The sequence below is a fragment of the Haematobia irritans genome, chromosome 5 (assembly GCF_050003625.1).
Source record: "Haematobia irritans isolate KBUSLIRL chromosome 5, ASM5000362v1, whole genome shotgun sequence".
NCBI lineage: Eukaryota > Metazoa > Arthropoda > Insecta > Diptera > Muscidae > Haematobia > Haematobia irritans.
In genome coordinates this window covers 67,488,212-67,502,625 of record NC_134401.1, presented here as the reverse complement: position 1 = coordinate 67,502,625, position 14,414 = coordinate 67,488,212, and the positions used below count along the sequence as shown (strand labels likewise).

At 33.9% G+C, this 14,414-nt stretch overlaps 1 protein-coding gene and 1 long non-coding RNA gene across 2 annotated transcripts in view; one reads left to right on the top strand and one right to left on the bottom strand.

The window, feature by feature from the left end:
- The window catches only part of mAChR-A (muscarinic Acetylcholine Receptor, A-type), a 77,386-nt gene extending 67,354 nt beyond the window's left edge, over positions 1 to 10,032 (bottom strand). Inside the window, exon 1 of the mRNA XM_075310780.1 lies at positions 9,247 to 10,032. The gene's annotated coding sequence lies outside the window, so the exon portion shown is untranslated. The remainder of the gene's footprint in view (positions 1 to 9,246) is intronic.
- Positions 1,548 to 1,993, top strand: LOC142237568 (uncharacterized). The gene is made up of 2 exons (XR_012722510.1): positions 1,548 to 1,737; positions 1,800 to 1,993. It is a non-coding gene; the product is annotated as an uncharacterized LOC142237568 (long non-coding RNA).
- Positions 10,033 to 14,414: the final 4,382 nt, after the last annotated feature.

Genomic DNA, 14,414 nt, shown 5'->3' with positions numbered 1-14,414 from the left:
TCTTCATGTCCACTTAACTCGCATTTAAAATTGTAATTAATGTAAAGTAATTGATTTGGACGAAAAACCAGCCTGCGTTGATATCAGGCTAAGATAAAAATAGTAAGCTACGATGAGCCCGTCGTAAAAGGTAAACAAAACACTACTAATGTTGTCGTTAGAATTTTTGTTGTGTCCTTGAAACCAGTTTCAAATAGTTATCGCAGTAGTTGTTGTTGACTAGAAACAAGACATTGTGCGATCGTTCACCAATCAGGTGAATTCAGCAATGCCTCTAAAAATAGATTTCAATCTGTTGTTGCAGTAATGTAATAACAAATTGAAATCGAAAAAATAAGATTAAGGGATTGTAGCTATATGAGAAGATGATGCACAGTGGGAGCCACCGTGGTGCAATGGTTAGCATGCCCGCCTTGCATACACAAGGTCGTGGGTTCGATTCCTGCTACGACCGAACACCAAAAAGTTTTTTCAGCGGTGGATTATCCCACCTCAGTAATGCTGGTGACATTTCTGAGGGTTTCAAAACTTCTCTAAGTGGTTTCACTGCAAGGTGGAACGCCGTTCGGACTCGGCTATAAAAAGGAGGTCCCTTGTCATTGAGCTTAACATGGAATCGGGCAGCACCCAGTGATAAGAGAGAAGTTCACCACTGTGGTATCACAATGGACTGACAAGTCTAAGTGAGCCTGATACATCGGGCTGCCACATAACCTAACCTAACCTATGCACAGTGGTGGAGAAAAAATGATTCAACTTGGGAGAAATGATTCTCGTATGTAATTCCCATAAGAAATTAGCATATAAGATCCAAATTGAATCATCTCACCCAGCCAGATCTTACTAGAGACTATCGAAACAACACTGAAACATATGTATAGTCAGGCTTGTAAGATGGGTATCTGGCATTTTCTTTTCAATAATAATACCACACCCAGAAAAAAGTGCCTTCGAAACTAAAGGAAGAATTTTTCATCAATATAGTTTATCCATTTTATTTCCATTAAGGTAAATTTTTGTGAAAAATAATAAAATTTACTCGTTTCAGTAAAAAAATCCTAAACTGTAAGCAGTTAGGAATAGTTCATTAACTAGAATAAGGCATGGAATTTTACTCATACTGTTTTCTTCGCAGGGTATAAGAATTTACTACTGAACAAGAAAATTTTATTCACCGATAACAAAGCATTCGTAAAAATAAACAAAATACAAACTAAAACTAAGTTTCCTCAAAATTAGTAAAATTTCTTATAAAATGATAATTGCGACTTCCTTTATAATAGAAAGTTTTTCATACATACGCACAACACATGGCATAGAAAAATATTTTAGTTCATACGTACTAAGAAGTATGGAATCCTTTCAAAACTTAAGAAAACACACTAGTTAGAATATAGGAAATTTTCCTATATTTCTATTATCTACCTGTAATCGATACCTGTCATCGTAATCGATGTGTTTGCGCGTGGGTGTAATCGATATGTTTGCGCGTGGAATGTTTTTTTAGTTGAAATCGCGTTGTTGTGGTATACGGAGAGATTGTTAAAAAATAATATGGTAAAATAATATAATAAATAACAAATAAAATATATAAAATATTTGTTAATTTAAATTAGTGAGAAAAATGTTCGATTTTTGAAAATAAATCTATGAATGTTCGTGATGCTGTATAAAGAAAGAAAATACCAACAAAATAACAACCCTTTCATTTGTCATTTTGGAATCTTCAATTATCAGGTAATATTCAGTGACGCTAACATTTTGTAACAAAAATGGTTTATGATTTTTTATATTTTTAGGTATTGAAATTGTAAAAGGAGGACAAAATCATGAGGCAGCAACTTATTAAAAGTGAAAAGTACAAGAAGAAGAAAACGTGCGTTTTAAGTTGATAATATCACATGGAAATTGGAAATAGTGGAATAATAAACTAATATTTCAAGGACAGTCGATGCTGTTGATTCTTAATAAATATATTCAATAATTAATAAAATATGTCTTTTATTGAAGATAAAATTGCTTATTTAAAAATTAAAATTGTATTTAAAAACGAAGGTAAGCAGTTCTAATTATGAAGTAAAAGTTTTACCACAAATATGTAAGATTTGTCCAAATGAATGAAAAAATATCAATAAAATCATTCCATATATGAATTCAAATCAGTTAAATTTTTTCATTCTGTAGTATAGTGGTACATAAATATAGGAAAATATTAACTAATATATGGAATGCATTCTACCTAATTTCAACGAAAATCACATCGTTCAAACAAATAAAAATGTCTTTGGCGCTATACGAAGTTCAACTTTCTTCACAATGAGTTCATTTTAACTTAAAGAAGGGGTCACTTTTTTCTGGGTGCAATGCCTTAATCTTCATGTCAAAGAGTATAAAGAAATAAAATGAAGAGTATAAAGAAATAAATAAAATAAAAATAAAGAAATATAAATGCCATAGATTAGGGTCGAACATGTTGCAAAACGGTACCAACATTTTCTTCGTATTCCCTTTTGTTATCTACGGCTTTTCACATGGTTTTGATTCGGTGACTTGCGATTCGATTTTTAACCCTCTAATGCCCCAATTTTTTTGCCAGCTGATTAAATTTTCAATGTTAACGACACGAAAGCAAGAAAACTAAACAAGAAAAATTTATAGATAAAATTCAGTATATGCTGCAAAGCCTCTTGAACAATTTTAACTAAGTTTTCTTTTTATTTTACCCATTTTTGTTCTCTTAAGGTGTGTTGTACTAAAACCTTCCTTATTAAATGAAGACCGCCCAAAGGCGGGCTTGGGCATTAGAGGGTTAAAAATCAAATTATTCTTTTTGTAATCAATTTTTTTTAATTTATAATAAAAAGTGAATTCTTACAATTTTTATAAACGCGAAAATCTAGTGAAAAGGTAAAATTTTCTGGAGTATTTTACGTTAAGCCTAGTATTCATCTTCAGCTGAAATTTCATGTAGTTACCAATTCAGATGCTCCTTGAAATGTTTGCCTAAATATGTTAAAGTCGTATTGTCATAAAAAAAACAATAAATGTATTGTTTAACGATCTTTAATAAAACAAGAAAACTTATCGAATGAATGTTTTGGAACATAGAATTCATAGATTTAGCAAGCAAAAGCATTTTTTGGTTCTTTTTGGCATTTTTCTGTTTGATTTTAATCAAAGACTTTAATTTCAAAATAATTAAAATCTAACTAACATTGCAGAACACGCCTTATGTTATTTCCTAGTTATCAAACGTAAATAAAACATGTTGCGTCTTTGACCCTAATCTATGGCATTTGGGCATATCGTAAGTGAGCGATTTCTTGACTTTGTACTGTTATATATTTTTTTTCTTTTTTTTTTTTTTTGTTTTCTATTATCATATTTTTCTCTCTTTTCGAACATGGATTGTCTTTTTGAGAAATGTGTTGTCACTAATATTCATGAGCGCTCTATAACGTGTTGGCTGTGTGAGGGTCACGCTCACTTAAAGTGTGCTGAACTTAATGGCAGACATTTCGACAAGATAGTGGATCGTTTGAATAGGCTCAGATGGTCCTGTTTAAAGTGCAGACAATTGGACATTGACTTTTATAAGTTTTTCATTGAGACCAAAAGGGGGTTTTCGGAATTTATTTAAAAAGGAATTTTGTAGTCTTTTGGAGAGATTTCACAAATTTGAACACATATTTAGGGATTTTAAATTTGATAGTGTCACGTCTCCCAAACGTAAGTGACCTGCTCCCCGGAATATGGTCATATTTGACGATTCTCCTTTACTAGGTCTTCCCCCTACTCCGGACTTTGGGAGCCACCGTGGTGCAATGGTTAGCATGCCCGCCTTGTATACACAATGTCTTGGGTTCGATTCCTGCTTCGACCGAACACCAAAAAAGTTTTTCAGCGGTGGATTATCCCACCTCAGTAATGCTGGTGACATTTCTGAGGGTTTCAAAGCTTCTCTAAGTGGTTTCACTGCAATGTGGAACGCCGTTCGGACTCAGCTATAAAAAGGAGGTCCCCTGTCATTGAGCTTAACATGGAATCGGGCAGCACTCAGTGATAAGAGAGAAATTCACCAATGTGGTATCACAATGGACTGAATAGTCTAAGTGAGCCTGATACACCAATGTGGTATCACAATGGACTGAATAGTCTAAGTGAGCCTGATACATCGGGCTGCCACCTAACCTAACCTACTCCGGACTTGAATGGTCTATTTACACCAATTGTTGAGGAATTGCCGGTTCAAATTGAGTTTTTGAATCTCTCCCTGTGGGCACTTCGGTTCCATCGATATCTATTGTTCCGCCCAGTCATGATGTCGACCCTACTCATGGTGACATAGGACCTAATTCCTCTTCAGCGAATTCCCTTAGTAATTCTGATTTAGTAGTTGTGCCGCCACGTAAAATCGTATTTCTTTGTCTTCTTGCCAACGATACTTCTGTGGATAAGGTTTGTAACTATATACGTTCCAAGTATGTTGACTTCAGATCGTGTGACTGCAACATTATTAAACTGAATAACCGTCAACAGAGGGATATATCATCATTTAAGATCATTGTTCCGTTGAAAATGTTTGACGTATTGGTTGATTTGTCTTTCTGGCCTCCGGGTTTGCTGGTTACCGAATTTATACCTCGGTCTAGACCGACCCGGCCTATTCCTGTTAATTTAGTAACGGCTTCAAAAAACTAATGATATTTGTATTGTGTATCAAAACGTCCGTGGTCTTAATCCCGCATGATATTGATTTTATTTCTGTACTCTTGAATCTCTCCCGACTGAACATTTTCATTATTTGCTCATACATACAACCGAATTCTGACATGGGTATATATATGACTCATTTGAATCTTATCAAGTTGACTAAGGATAGACTCACAGCTGATGATGTGATTTTAGTATTTGGCGATTTTAACGTACCGAGTTTATGCTGGGTCAATTCTGAGGGTGATTCGGTTGTACCGACCAATTTAGGAACATTTAAGAATTTTTTGATGTTATTTCTGAATTATGCCTCGTACAGTTGAATTCAGTTATGAATTATTTTGGAAGATTGTTGGATCTCATAGTTCCTAACATATGGGATATTAATGTTTCTCGTATTGATCCATTTGTGACACCTGAGGATATATACCATCCTACCCTTACATTAACCCTTAATGTTAATGGATCGATGAAAAAGCTTATTAATCAAGACTGTTTTCGATATGATTTTAAACGTATTGAATTCTCAATTCTTCACGATTTATTGTCTCGCGTTATCTGGCCACCACTTACCGGCGATCTCTGAGGCTGATTATCCTCATTCTACGATGAAATTCATTATTGCTTCCGTCAAGCAGTGCCAATTTCTCGTATGAGCGCTTATGCACCCGGTCCGCCATGGTTCAGCAAAGAATTAAGAAGTCTGAGAATTCGAAAGAACAGATTGTTTAAGAGATTTAAACGTGTGAACTCGAACTTGAACTACACGTGGTATATTAATGCACGTTACTTATATCAAGAGAAGTCTAAGGAATGCTATGAGAGATATTTGGAACGTATGAGATCTAACCTTAATGCTAATCCAAGATGTTTTTATAATTTTGTGAACTCTAAGAGGAATGTGACGAGTTTTCCCAAATACACTTAGGTACTTGGACAAGGAGTGTTCGGATGTTTATGATATTTCTAACTTATTTGCTGATTTTTCGAGAAGACTTATGTTCAGTATTTGTCTGTTTATGTATATTACCCTTGCAGGATTCGCACATTCGATACGATTCCCAATATATGGTTCACGTTTGGCGAGGTGTTAAGTGCACTTTGCTCTTTGAAATTTGATTTTAGCCCTGGCGCGGATGGAGTTCCTTCTGCAGTATTAAGGAACAGTGCATACGCGTTGTGCATTCCCCTGACGAATCTATTCAATTATTCTTTGTCTTCAGGTTGTTTTCCTACGTTATGGAAGGAGATCTACATTATATTCTTGCACAAGAAGGGGAATAGGATGGAGATTGAGAATTACAGAGGAATAGCCAAACTAAGTGCTATTCAGAAGCTTTTTGAGCGATTGGTTACTGATAGACTCGTTCACTCATTAAGGTGTATATTTTCTGTGTATCAACACAGTTTTATGAAAGGGAAGTCGACGTCGACGAATCTTCTGGAGTTTACCTCATATATACATGATGCATTCTCAAAGCGTAATCAGGTCGATGTTATTATTATTATTATCTATACTTTAGCAAGGCCTTTGATAAGGTTAGTCATCGTCTATTGTTGTATAAGTTATCTGCGCTAGGGTTTCCTCCAGCTTTACTATGCTGGATTGCATCTTACTTGTCTGACAGGGTTCAATGCGTTATGTTTAAGGGTCAACCATCTCGTAAGATATCGGTTACATCTGGGGTTCCTCAGGGAAGCCATATCGGACCAGTACGGTTCGCTCTTTATCTTGACGATCTGTCATCGGTCATCCATCGCTCAAATATATTAATGTATGCGGATGATATGAAATTATTTTCGTCGATTAGCACGACGGTTGATTCTTGTCGATTACAGTGCGATTTGGACGAGGTTGTTCGCTGGTGTGACATTAATGGAATGTGTCTCAACTTTGGCAAATGCAAGAAGATGATCTTCTTTTCGGTCCAATGCTTTATTGACGGAATATTATATTGACAACGTTAAATTGGAGGACGTTCAACTATTCAATGATTTAGGTATGTTATTTGATCGCAGACTGAAGTTCGATACTCATGTTGAGTTAGTTGTCTCCAGGGCTTGAATCCTGGAATATGCGTCTGTCGTTTGGTCTCCCAGTTATCAATGTTATGTTGATAGAGTAGAATCCGTTCAGAAGAGATTTCTACTTTTTGCGTTACGTGGTTTAGGTTGGCCTGATCCTTTGGATCTCCCGCCTTATGTCAATCGCTTGAAGTTGATAGATTAACCGACTCTGGAGCGAAGACATTTAGTGTTCCATTGAAACTACCCGTCTGTAGAAATAATTACGAAGAACACAGCTCCTTTTACCGGCTCTGTAAACATTATAATGAATTTAGCAACGAATTGTTTATCTGATCCGATACATACTGTTAAACGGGTTTTGTTACAAGTCGCCCAGCATCGAACACCACTTTAAGCTTTGTCATAATTCTACTTAACTTCGTTATAATTCTACCTAAGTCTTTTTTCCCTGTACCTTGGAAAATTGGCTGTCTCGAGAATTGTTCCAGTAAACTTCTCTCCTGTTCTGATCGTATCACTGTTCCTGCCTTCCAAGTTGTTCCTGCTAACCTATCTCATCTGCCAGCAAATTGCTCCTGCCTCTACCGTTCCATTTGTCTCTTCTATTTACTGTTTCCTGATTGTCGTCTCACCGATTTCCTGTAATCTGATCGCTTCAATTGTTCCTGTCACCGGCTTACATTTTTTGTTCCTGCTTGTGACTATTCCGTTATTATGTCAACGTACACCAGTTTTTTTTTTCTCAACTTCTTTTTTTCTGGTCCTAATAGTCACATTTTAAAGAAGTTGAATCTATCTATTTTGTTCATTAAACCCAGTTTTTTATCCTTACTTATTTTTTTCTGGTCCGTAATTTTTTTAACTTTAACGTAATTATAAACTTATTGTACTATTGAATTTATCTTCAATCTAGCTTACCATAACTGAAATAAATAAATAATTGATTTGGACGAAAAACCAGCCTGCGTTGATATCAGGCTAACATAAAAATATTAAGCTACGATGAACCCGTCGTGAAAGGTAAACAAAACACTACTAATGTTGCCGTTAGAATTGTTGTTGTGTCCTTGAAACCAGTTTCAAATAGTTATCACAATAGTTGTTGTTGACTAGAAACAAGACATTGTGTGATCGTTCACCAATCAGGTGAATTCGGCAATGCCTCTAAAAATAGATTTCAATCTGTTGTTGCAGTAATGTAATAACAAATTGAAATCGAAAAAATAAGATTAATGTATTGTAATGTAATAACAAATTGAAATCGAAAAATAAGATTAAGGTATTGTAGCTATATGAGAAGGTGATGCACAGTGGTGGAGAAAAAATTATTCAACTTGGGAGAAATGATTCTCGTATGTAATTCCCATAAGAAATTAGCATATAAGACCCAAATTGAATCATCTCACCCAGCCAGATCTTACTAGAGAATATGGAAATGTGGATTAGCCAACACTGAAAAATATGTATAGTCAGGCTTGTAAGATGGGTATCTGGCATTGGACGAAAAACGAGTTAACTCTATAGCGTAGCATATTATAAGAGACATTTGATGAGAGTAAATGTACCTGGTTTATACAAGTTTAACCCTGGACAGTCATCCTTCGTCAAAATGACGACGCGAAATTTCATTTTCGGTTTAAAATGCATTTTAGTCGATTGGGAAATGATAAATTTAAGTTATACTAATTCAACAAATGTATAAATTTTTGTTTTATACTAATTAAAAACAAATTGAATAAGAAAATAAAGTGCATTTTTGTTGTTATTTTTGCTTACGATGTAAATTATAGCGTCTTGAAATAAGCCGTAGTCAAAATGACGAAGGATGACGTTTGTGTACAAAAAATAAGGATGACTTTCCAGGGTTATATATTAATCAATCTCTCGGTTAGTGGCAAAAGTCAACGCCATCAATTTACTTCATATTTAAATTTTTGCTATTTATATTACTTTCTGCTTAAACTTTTGACTTCTACATAATTAAATCATGAAGAATTTATTAAGTTTATATTTCAATTTAATTTTGAGTAGGTTGACTATGGCATTAGCTGTCTTATATTCATACGAATGTACACACCAGTGATGTACTTATTCAAACGGAAGTTTTGATAACAAGTATTTAAACGAAGCCCATTAAAGGCGTGCATATTCCGCGACATGAAATGCACACAAAAGCGCAGGAAAAAGTAGTATGTAAATATTTACATACAAATGTACGTATGTTATGATTATTAAATATCTTTAGTGTTGAGGCAGTTTGCATCGTCAACTTAAAAGCTATGTTAAGCGGACGTTCGTGTATTCGTTTTAAAGTAATCAAAATGAGTACTCCGTAATAAGTGTTCTCTTCCTTGCGCTGTTTTGCTCACCTTACAACGACATCTCTGTACTCTCGTTCTTTCTCTCAGAGCACTTAATATAGCATCTCCAAGCACCCCATTGCTTAGAATCTGATAAAACAACATCAATACAGAACCCCATGTCAATTCATTATGTTATACTCACACATAGTTGAGAACGGATGTAATAGTACTGTGCTGCTCCTATGCTGCTGCCTCTTAAGCTACGCTACTTCTGCTTAGCATCCAAAGTCAACGGAACCAAAATCAACACACACTCATTCAGTCGTTAACGTACATTGACAGACATACGCTAACAGGAAATACCGCTCCCTAAAGTATGCTTTGCCTTACTTGCTTTTGTGTAAGAGACACATCCACACAAACATGCCTTTAGATGTATCGTCGTAAATGGTTCGGTATGTGCCAGAGTGTTTGTAGGTGTGCTGTTGATTTGTTTGCTCGTTCGCCAGTCTAGATTATATGTACACAACAAAGGTATTTTTTTTAATTTTTATACACAACAGATACATTTCGCTTTGGTAGATTGCCATTTAGGATTCGATTAGCTGTCATCGTCACAGTTAAGTATGGAGGTTGACATTTTATAACTATGATTTTTCCGACGTCTTTCTTCATTCCGTTCAATCAATTATCAATCATTAATGCAAGGCTTTCTGTTGATCGTTGATGGGGGATACACTGATTAAGGGCGTTACATCTTTCGATACCTTTGATTCACTTCATCACTTTCATTTAAAATTCTTTAGAACGTTTTTCTTTCACAAATCGTAATTTAATATTGCGCAAAAGGTGTAGATATAGGTTAGTTATTGTGTAGATTTCGATACAAAAAAAATTATACAAAAAACTATTAAATTTTACTAGAAAAATGTATTGGTCTTAAAAATATTAAAATATTCGCTTGGCTTTTTTCACAACAATGTATCTGTTCCACATCTCGTCCTCGACTAAAAAGGAAAAATACCAATTTCGAGACACTCGCTGAGAGATACAAGCAGCATTTGTGCTCATGTATCCGAATACATACACACTTTCTCTTGTATGTATATGTCTTGCTCTACAATACCTAAACCCTTCAGTGTTGCCGCTTTTTGCTTTTTCGGCCAATTTGAGTGGACCACTCGATGATGGTCAGTGGCATTTGCCTGAATGAGAGATGTAAAGATAGTAAATAATGTGAAGAATGTGAAGAGAAACTAAGCTGGGGTTAATAGTGGTATAAATAATAGGTTGCAAAATGGATGTCGTAACGTTGTTCTTTAACGTTGTTAAAACTTTTATCACCAAAAAAATTGTTTATTACAAAATTTTAACCTTTACCGTACTGTGTATGTCAAAAGCGGCTTTTCTGAAGATCGAATGACTTTACGCCGCAAATATGACACATAGTGATTTATTTATTTATCGAAAAATTACATTTACATTAAAATTATAAATATAATTGAAAGCTTTGACTGCTAGGGTCTTAAGCTTGTTAGGAATAAAAAATGTGAATTAGATAAGTATTGTGTTTTATACCCTGCGCCACACTGTGGAACAGGGTATTATAAGTTAGTGCATATGTTTTAAAGTTAGATTCAATCGTTAAAGCTACTTTTTAAAGGAAGTTTACGATTTCAGTCTTATTACAATCTTATTACGAATTCTTCAAAATATCCAGTAAATTTTGATGGGTGTACACGCAAAAAAATAATTCTTTCCTCCCAAACGAAATTTTTTTGATAAACGTTTATTCTTTTCAAGGATATAAAAACAATTTCATAACACCCAGAAAAAAGGTACTCTAATGCCAACTGAACTTTATTTTAGTTCATGAAGATTGGTTGATTTTAGTTAAATTTTGCACAATCTGAGTAAATGTTCCTTATTTGAAAAATTTTTTGCTAACTTTAATGACGTGAACTAAAAATAAGAAAAAAAGTTGTATACAAATATAGTGCACAATTTTGCAAAAAAATAAAATAGTTCATATTTTCCTCAAATAGCAGAAGTTTGCTAAAATTGAGTTCATAAGTCTCTCCAATGAATAAATTTTACTAAAATTGTACCTGTCTTGAACTTCGTACAGCGCTAAAGACATTTTAACAATTTTTAAATCCAATTTTTTCTTTCAACATATGAAATTTTCTTAAATTACAGAAAAAAATTAATTATTTAAAATAATTTTTCTTCAATTTGACAAAAAGTATTAACTTATTTGTAACATGTTGCAATTAGAAAACTATTTTAGTTAAAATTTTCTAAAATAAACCTACATTTTCTTCCACGGAGGTTCACTTTTTTTTTGGGTGAAAGACTAACCCTGAAATACAATCTATTCTGGCTAATTGCATTTTCCCTCACATCATTCTCACTTCCACGAGGTTTTTTTAGTTCTTAGCACCTTTTTCTGTAATACAATGTAGAAGAAATTATTAAAATTTATATTTTTTTTAATTTTACCTTTCGCCTGGACGGAGAATCAAGCCCAGGACCATGCAATTTGTAAGCCAACACACTATACACTTTTTTTATATGTGTACATTCAGCGAGTAGATGTTTCACATTAATAAAAGTAGACTTAATTAATTTATTAATTAATTTTTAATTGAAATGTCTTCAACCACAGAAATGATAGTATCAATTAAAAAAAATAATTGATGCAATTAAAATATTAATTGCTATTATTAATTTTTGTGATTTGTCAAATACACCCTCAAAAAATCGCTTCTGTAACATATACCCCAAACATATTTTGCTTCAAGCATATATATTTTTAGGATTGGTCCAAACAAAATATTGTTTGTATTATTCAAACATAAAGTGAACTTGTTAGTGTTAAGTTCCCTATACAAGTTTGATGCAATATTCCATGGATCGCATTGTCTTTATTATTATTGTTCTTTATTTGCTTCCCATCCACAAGACCACGAAAGTCTCATATTCCAGCATGCGAAGTTTAAGATCATAATGTACAATTAAATACATATTATATTATTACAATGTAAAGTTAACTTAAATTATTTAATCAAAAGAAAATCTATAAGCAAAATAACATTAATATATTAAATTGAAGGAAGTTTAGAATTTGAACAATATATAAATCACAGACTGAAAAATATTAAGATTTAAATTTGAAAATAGTAAAAAGATGGAAAAAAATAAAATAAAATTTATAATAACATGTAAAGGGAAAAAATATTAAAATTTAAATTTGAAAATAAAAGCAAAAAGAAGAAAAAAGTAAAAAAAAAAATAATAACAAATAACGGAAAGGTATAAATAAAGGTACATATTGCATAAATACAAAATCAACATTATTTTAAGATTTTAAAACTGGAAAGCAAACAATATAGAAAACAAAAAGAGAGAATCAAATTTAATTATTACTCAAAAACGAGATTACATTATTCTTAAAATCAACTGCGTTATTTATACATTGAATATTATGAGTAAGTGAGTTCCACAGACGGATGGAGTTAATAAAAAATTGCCACTCTGAGACCAAACAACTATGACGAAGTAAAATTAAATCTTTTTCCCCTATTAAATCTTGAGAAACGCAAGCGTTGAAATAAATGCACAGGGTGACCACTATAAATAATCCTATGCAGGAAAATAAGGACTCTTAACTTAAGAAGATTGTGAAAAGTCATATTATATAAACATTCGGAGAAAGCTGAAATACTATCATATCTTCGTATACCATATACGTAGCGAGTAATGCTATTGAATGATTATATGAATATTACCCCAAGATTCCTGGCACGCTCTACTATCTCAATCGTCTGATTATCTATTTTTATGTCGACATTAATCCTTGATTAATGTCGACATTAATCCACTGTTCGCCTTTTAATAACCAAACACTTAGATTTCATTGGGTTAATAGTAAGGCCATTGGCCGATGCCCACATTGATATCCTTTCCAGGTCGTCATTCAATAATGCCTCACAGCTACCAATTGATGACAGTTCGCACCCAATATATAACTGAATATCATCTGCATACACTGAAAAAAATAGTGTCGTGAGGTCAAAGATTTCGTGTCTTTAAAATACGAATGCAAATTTTGATTACCATATTTCGTTTTTAAAGGACTTTGATAGCATATGAAGAAAAAAAGCTGAAAAAGCGAAAAATTAAAATTTGCTTCCTAGAAGCAAGTACACAAAACCCGAATTTAAAAGAGAATTGTGTCTTAAAAGTATCCTTACTTGTATTCTCCGCTTCTTTGGCTCGGAATCAATACCAAAATTTTTAAAGTAAAGACAAAATCTTTGGAACCGAGTATGCTTTTTTTTCAGTGTACATTCGCATCCGACAGTGCCTTACTTGCATAGGTAGATCATTAGAATATAGGGAGAAGAGCAAGGGTCCCAATATAGAACCTTGCGGAACACCCCTGTTTACCACCCGCATTTGTGATCGCTTGTCCCCGATCCTAACATATTGATACCTATCTGAGAGGTATGATGAAATCAATCTTGTTGACGTAATCGAAACCCAAAGAAATTGTGTAATTTAGCACCAAGTAAGTCATGGTCTACGGTGTCAAATGCTTTAGAATGATCTAAAAGTAATAATAACACATACCTCCTTTCATCTATAAAGCGCCTAATATCCTCCGACACGTCAACAAGTGCAGTAGTACAGCTATTTTTCTCCCGAAATCCAGATTGTACATCCGTTAACAAGGCATTTCTGCGCAAGTACTCATCCATCTGGTTCCTCAAAACACGCCCAAGAGCCTTTGAGAGGAACGGAAGAATCGCTATGGGTCTATAAAAAGGAGGTCCCTTGTCATTGAGCTTAACATGGAATCGGGCAGCACTCAGTGATAAGAGAGAAGTTCACCACTGTGGTATCACAATGGACTGAATAGTCTAAGTGAGCCTGATACATCGGGCTGCCACATAACCTAACCTAACCTAACCATGGGTCTGTAATCTCCACTTGTCTTTTGTACAGGAACTATCCGAGCAACCTTCCACTTAGTTGGGTAATAACTATTAGTTATTATCCTATTAAATATAAAGGTAATAAAGGGGAGGAGTGCTTCAATATGATTCTGACAAATTTAGGGTCTACACCATCAGCACCAATAGAGTTAGATTTAATGGACATGACACTTTCCTGGACATGCATCTCATCTACTCCAATGAACTCAAAACGATTATCGAAAGCAACGGTTGTCATATCATAGAAGGAGGAATCAGCGTCCCGCATGGGAATGTCTAAAAATTTCTCGTTAATATCGTCAACATCAATTGAATCTTCATCCACATAATTGCCCTTTCCACCGACATCAAGCTCGCGTACCAAACTCCA